Genomic DNA, 6,000 nt, shown 5'->3' with positions numbered 1-6,000 from the left:
TACCGCTTCCCCCAACCATTGATTCTGGAGTTGACGGCGAGACTGGCACCACACCTGCAACCGCAGCACAGGTATCCTACGGCACTGACACCCCAGCTGAAGGTAATGGCTGCCCTACATTTTCTTGCCACGGGTACCTTTCAATATACCATAGCTCATGTTGGTGGCATGTCCCAGAGCATGTTCTGCCGTGTGCTGCATGATTTCTTAGAGGCCATGTTGATTCACCTGGATGACTTCATCAAGTTCCCAACCCCTGAACAGTTGACTGCGGTCAAGCGTGGATTCTATGCCCTGGGAGGGATGCCCCATGTCATTGGGTCCATAGATGGGACACATGTAGCTTTGGTACCACCACACGCACGGGAGGTAGCGTACCGCAATCGGAAGCACTACCACTCCATCAATGCCCTTGTGGTGTGTCAGTCCAACATGTTGATTTCACATGTCTGTGCTCGTTTTCCAGGATCAGCACACGATGCCTACATCATGAGGTGTAGCAGGATGCCTGAAATGATGATGCAGCTGCGCAACGAAAGAGCATGTGTTGTTGGTGGGTACAGTCTGTCTGTCCTGTATTTTGCATAGCCTACCAGCACGACCGCTTCACCAGTTCTAACGATGTCCATGTGCTTCCCATGTAGGGGACGCTGGCTATCCCAACATGCCTTGGCTGCTCACACCTCTCCGCAACCCCATCACGCCGGCCCAGCTCCGCTACAACACCGCTCATGGCCGGACAAGGCGAGTGATAGAGAGGACGTTTGGCATGCTGAAGAGCCGCGTTCGGTGCCTCCACAAGACCGGCGGCGCCCTCCCATATGCCCCTGCGAAGGTCTGCAAAATCTTCATGGTCTGCTGTATGCTGCACAACATGGCAGTTGAGAAAGCTGTGCCACTCATCCTGGATCAACATGACGAGGACCATCCACCCGTGGAGGACGAAGGCCTTGGCAATGGGGCTAGTGATGTGGAGGATGTGGAGCCGCAGGAGGACATCCGGACTCGGCTCATACGCGACTTCTTTGCTTAGTGGTGAGTACCAGTGTCTGAGTGTGCACGCATTTGTCCCCGTGTGGCATGTGTTGTGATGTGTGTGTCCACATGCATGTATGGCACGTGAGTCAGAGGTGTGTGTGGGTGTGTCACTGGAGTGATGGTGGCAGTGATGGTTGTATTTCCCCAGTCATAATTGTGACCTAACATGTTGTCATCCATATATGTGTCGAGTAAATGCACATGCAAGTGGCTGTGCTTTTTGTGGCTGACTTCTTGTGTGTCTCTCTTCCCCAGGTACTTGCGCATGCCGTCTGCTGGTTGCATTGTTGTGGCACTGCTATTCCTCATGGACACGTCATCGTGGGCTGACTCAGCGTTACAGGCACCGACACGTTTGGAAGTCTCCATAGGGTAAGGGATGCATCAGGGGTGTATTGGGTGTGGCAGTTGGTCACGATGTATGCACACTGCCCCTGTCGATGTTTGGTTCCTCTGCAGACATGTTGCATCACCATGGGACACGACATGCAGCTGTGTACACCTGAATAGATGGTCTGACTGGTTGACAGTTATCAGTGATGGGATAGTGGATTGTGATGATGGCATCAATGTGTGTGACACTGCCCTCGGACACATACGGTTAGCATTGGCTTGATATGGTGTGGGACTTCCACATCAGCGGATCTATGGTGTATGGCAGGCTCTCCGTGAGCAGCTGTGGGTGTTTAGCTGTTAGCCGGCGCTTGTGTGCCAGTTCCATGGCTAACACGCATTTGTGCTGCAGAAGGGGGGTGCCAGTGTTGGACCCACATGTTACTCCACAAGATGTGTTCATGTGTACTTCAAGTTGCCTCTGCAATCCCGAAAACATGACTAATAAAGGTGTCCCTATGCCTCCAAGGTGCCTCTTCTCAGTCAATGCTGGTGTGTTGCCACGGTGCATCCAGCATGTCTGGCATGGTATTCCCTGATTGTGGCTATGTGTCAATGTGTCGAGTAGCAAGATGCAAGCTGTGTGTGTGGGCTGACACTGTGTAGTGGGCATGATGTCCATGACTGTGTGGGTATTGTGACATGTGCCATCCCCATGCATCCAACGTTGGCCAGGCCCCCATTCTCTGCATCCACCGGACTCAAGCTTGCAGGACATGGTTCTGCCACCTGTCTACACATACCTGGGTGCCCCCCAGGACACTCCACATGATCCCTGACCTCTGCGCATGACTGTTGCTGTACTCAATGTGTCTGTCAGCACGGTTGTGCGGCCACCCCCTCAGCTGGTTGGGCCCATCACGGGTGTGTATGGTGCTCCATGTCTGTCTTGCCTAATACACTGTGACCCGTGTGTCCTGTGCCAGACTCAGGCCCCAGGGTGTGGATGGTTGAAGTCAAAAGAGAACTCAGGCATGTTTAGACTTTACAACACACATGTAAGGTAATAATGCAACCAGCAGGCATCTTCTCTTCATAGTGTGATTTATTATTTTGGGGGGGGGGGATAAAGTGAGGGGCTTTCCGGGAGTTTGGAATCCAAAGTTCAGTAGGGGAGTTGGTGTCCTTGCCATTGGAAATCCTCATAGTCCATGCCACAGTCTTTGTCAACATTGGTCAGACAGTGACCAGCAGGGCCATGTGGCAGAGAATGTCTCTTGATGCTGTGATGCTGTTGCTCCAGTGGGCCAGGTGCCAGGCCAGGTGTCCTGGGAGATGGTGATGTTGCGCCGACCCTCACGGTCTTTTCCGTGGACGACCCGCCCTCCTGCGGGGACCCTCAGAAGCAGGCCGTGACGACGTCTGGGATGCTCCATCGGATGTTTCCTCCTCCTCCTCCTGATCCCTCCCTGTGGTTGGTGATGTTCTCCGCCTTCTGGCACAGGGAGGGTCGGCCATGTTGTCGGCCATCCGACGGAGTGTATCGTGAATCCCCTGGAACACCGTCACTTGCTCAGCCTGTCTGTCCTCCATCCTCTGTTGGTGTTGCAGTAGACAGGCATGTTGCTGGGCCTGCTGGGTCTTGATCCCCTCGAGGATGGACACAACCTGGGCCATGCCCGTGGTGTCCTGCCGGTATGTGTCCATGATGTTACGGACATGGGCAAATACCGGTTCCCCAGCCAACTGGTCAGGCTCGCGCCTCCGCCGTCCTCCACTCCCACCACCCCTGCCCACTTGCACCTGGCCTGCCCTTGTGGGTACATCGGGTCCCCGGGACCCCTGAGGGGTGGCATTGGCGTTGTCGCCTGCCTCCTCCTGGGTGCCCGGGACACCGTGTCCCTCCTGGCCAGCCTGGCTGCATTGTGGTGGTGGGGCAGGAATCCTGGGTGTCTCCTGGGATGTGGCAGGAGTGGGGGTGGTGGTTGGCACAGTTGTACCTGACGCAGGTGCTGCAGGTGGTTGGACACCAGAGGGGCCAGGTTGGTTGGGCTCGTCCACAGAGTGGTGAGAGTGGTCGCTGCCGGTGGGATCGGGCTCCCGCAGATCCGGGTCCTGTGAGTCTTCCCCCCCAGTGTTGGGGGGTGAACCACGACGTTGACCTGTGTGTGAGAGAGACAATGTTAATTTTGGTCCATGCAACATCCATGTTTCATCAGTTTCAAAGTTGGCACTTTTCCTCTTGGAATTAGGATCTGTCTTGCATTCCACTCACAGTGCACTTGTGCATGGGTGTGTCCCTTGGGCACCACTTTGGCCCCTTTAGCTATGTGTGGCACAGTCTCACTTGCTGCGTCAAGTGTGACTGCAGTCAGCAGTGGAGTGGGCAGGTGTGGCGGCCATGCATTGGCGCCTTCCGTGTAGCACTGTACATGTGCACATGGAGTGGATCCACACACTTATATGATGCAGGTAGCTGTCGTTGTGCTCGTGAACAGGTTGTGACATGGCCCTGTGTTTTGCCATGGAGAAGAGGGGGGGTTCTGGCACTGGCCACCCTTGTCTACATGCACGCAGTCTACCTGCTGACGAGCAGACATTCGCACACGCCACGCGGCTGATTTGCTCTCCCTGTGTCTCGCTCCCTCTCTGTCCCCCTCTCCCTCCCTCTGTGTGTCAGCCTCCTCCCTCTGTCCGTCTCGCTCCCTCTCTGTCCCCCTCTCCCTCCCTCCGTGTGTCAGCCTCCTCCCTCTGTCCGTGTCCCTGTGTCTCCCTCCCTCTCTTTCCCCCTCTCCCTCCCTCTCTGTCCCCCTCTCCCTCCTTCCGTGTGTCAGCCTCCTCCCTCTGTCCGTGTCCCTGTGTCTCCCACCCTCTCTGTCCCCCTCTCCCTCCCTCTGTGTCCCCCTCTCCCTCCCTCCGTGTGTCAGCCTCCTCCCTCTGTCCGTGTCCCTGTGTCTCCCACCCTCTCTGTCCCCCTCTCCCTCCCTCTGTGTCCCCCTCTCCCTCCCTCTGTGTGTCACCCTCTGTCACCTCAGGCCAGCTTCCTGGGCACACACTGTTAGCAGATCTTTGAATGGCCCTTGGCTTGTTGATGTGAGTTTGTTTCTGATCTCCAGGCACCCATTGGGTGTAGTGTCTGTGTGTGCGCTGCTGCTGTGGTGGTGTGTGCTGCCACTCTTTCACAATGTTGGCTGTTCATTAGCTGCTGTCATGTGCAAAACAGTGCCTTCACCCCCATGTGTTGATGCAAGGCGTCCGCCATTTGCTGGCGAGTCTTTCCTGTGTGGGGACACACTGTTTGTCTGGCTGTGACCTAGGCCATATGGGCAGAGGGCATTGTTGTCTGCTTCTGAGTTGCACTATGTGATTTTTGGGGCCCACCCTCCCGCCATCCGGGTTACCGTGTCATGTGTTGGTGTCTTCGGTGGCCTGTGACTTGACATTGTCCAGCTGGGTGCATGGGGCATGGTGGCGGCAGTGGCATGTGCGTGTTCATGGAGTGTGGTTGAGTCATGCGATAGCTTGGAGTGGTTGCGTGCCTGTTAGTGATTTTGGTTGTGGATGACGTTTCCCCCATGTGAGGTGCGTTGTTTGTGTACTCACCCGGGTCTCGGAGTCCTTCTAATCCGTCCACTGCCTCCACCGGCAGTATGGCCATCACCCTCTCCTCCCAGGGCTGGTAGTGTACGGGTCTGCGGGAGGGCCCTCCTCCAGTGGCGTTGGCCTGGTTGTGTTCCTCCTGCATCTTGGCTCGGACCCTCCTCCGCTGATCGTACCACCTGGATTGGCATTCCTGCCTGGTCGTCTGGTGTCCCCAACAGCATTCACAGCATCGATGATGGTCTGCCACATGGCTGTTTTAGCTGCCATGCTGGTGTTTCTGACCAATGTTCCAAAGAGCTGTGGCTCGACTCTGAGGATTTCATCGACAAGAACCTCCAACTCTCGGTTACTGAACTTTGGATTCTTGGTAGTGGGCATGGTGAGGGGTGTGGGTGTGGATGGTGGGGGGTGTGTGTGGATGGTGGGGGAGGTGTGTGGATGGTTGTGGGTGTGTGGGTGTGGTTGTGCAGGTGTGTGTGTGTGTGAATGTGATGAGGGGGTGTTTGTGAAGGTGGTTGTGTGAAGGTGTGCAAGTGTAAGGTGTGGTGAAGCTTGTAGTATGGTGCTGTAGGTTGTCTGTGGTGTCTGGCAGCAGTGAGTCTGTTGCAAAGGCTCATGGTTAGTGTGTGTGGGTCCTTTTTATTGGTCCATTGGTGGGTGTGGCTGTGTTTGAAGTTTGGGTGGGTGTGTTATAAGGAGTGGTGGTGTTTTGGGCCTCTGTTTGTTTTTGGCAGTTGCAGGTCAGTGAATGTGTTTTTTTAGTGTTTGTTGGCCATGTTTAGTGGCTTTGTGCCATTCGAATAGTGTATTCTTGTGTTGTTTTGTTTTGTCCTGGTTGTGTACGTGCGTTTTGAGCGTGTGTACGGTGTGTACATGGGCCATTTGGTTGTACGGTGCTGTCCTTGTGTGTGGCTTGGTACGACTCGTACATGCGGTTGTGATGTTGGGGCCTGGGGTGCGCTCCGTACTTAGGAGGTTGTGTTGGGGGTAGGACTGGAACGTACTGGGGTGTACATATACGGTGGT

The sequence above is a fragment of the Triturus cristatus genome, chromosome 3_2 (assembly GCF_964204655.1).
Source record: "Triturus cristatus chromosome 3_2, aTriCri1.1, whole genome shotgun sequence".
Classification (NCBI taxonomy): domain Eukaryota; kingdom Metazoa; phylum Chordata; class Amphibia; order Caudata; family Salamandridae; genus Triturus; species Triturus cristatus.
Note: the sequence above shows the minus strand (reverse complement) of the source record.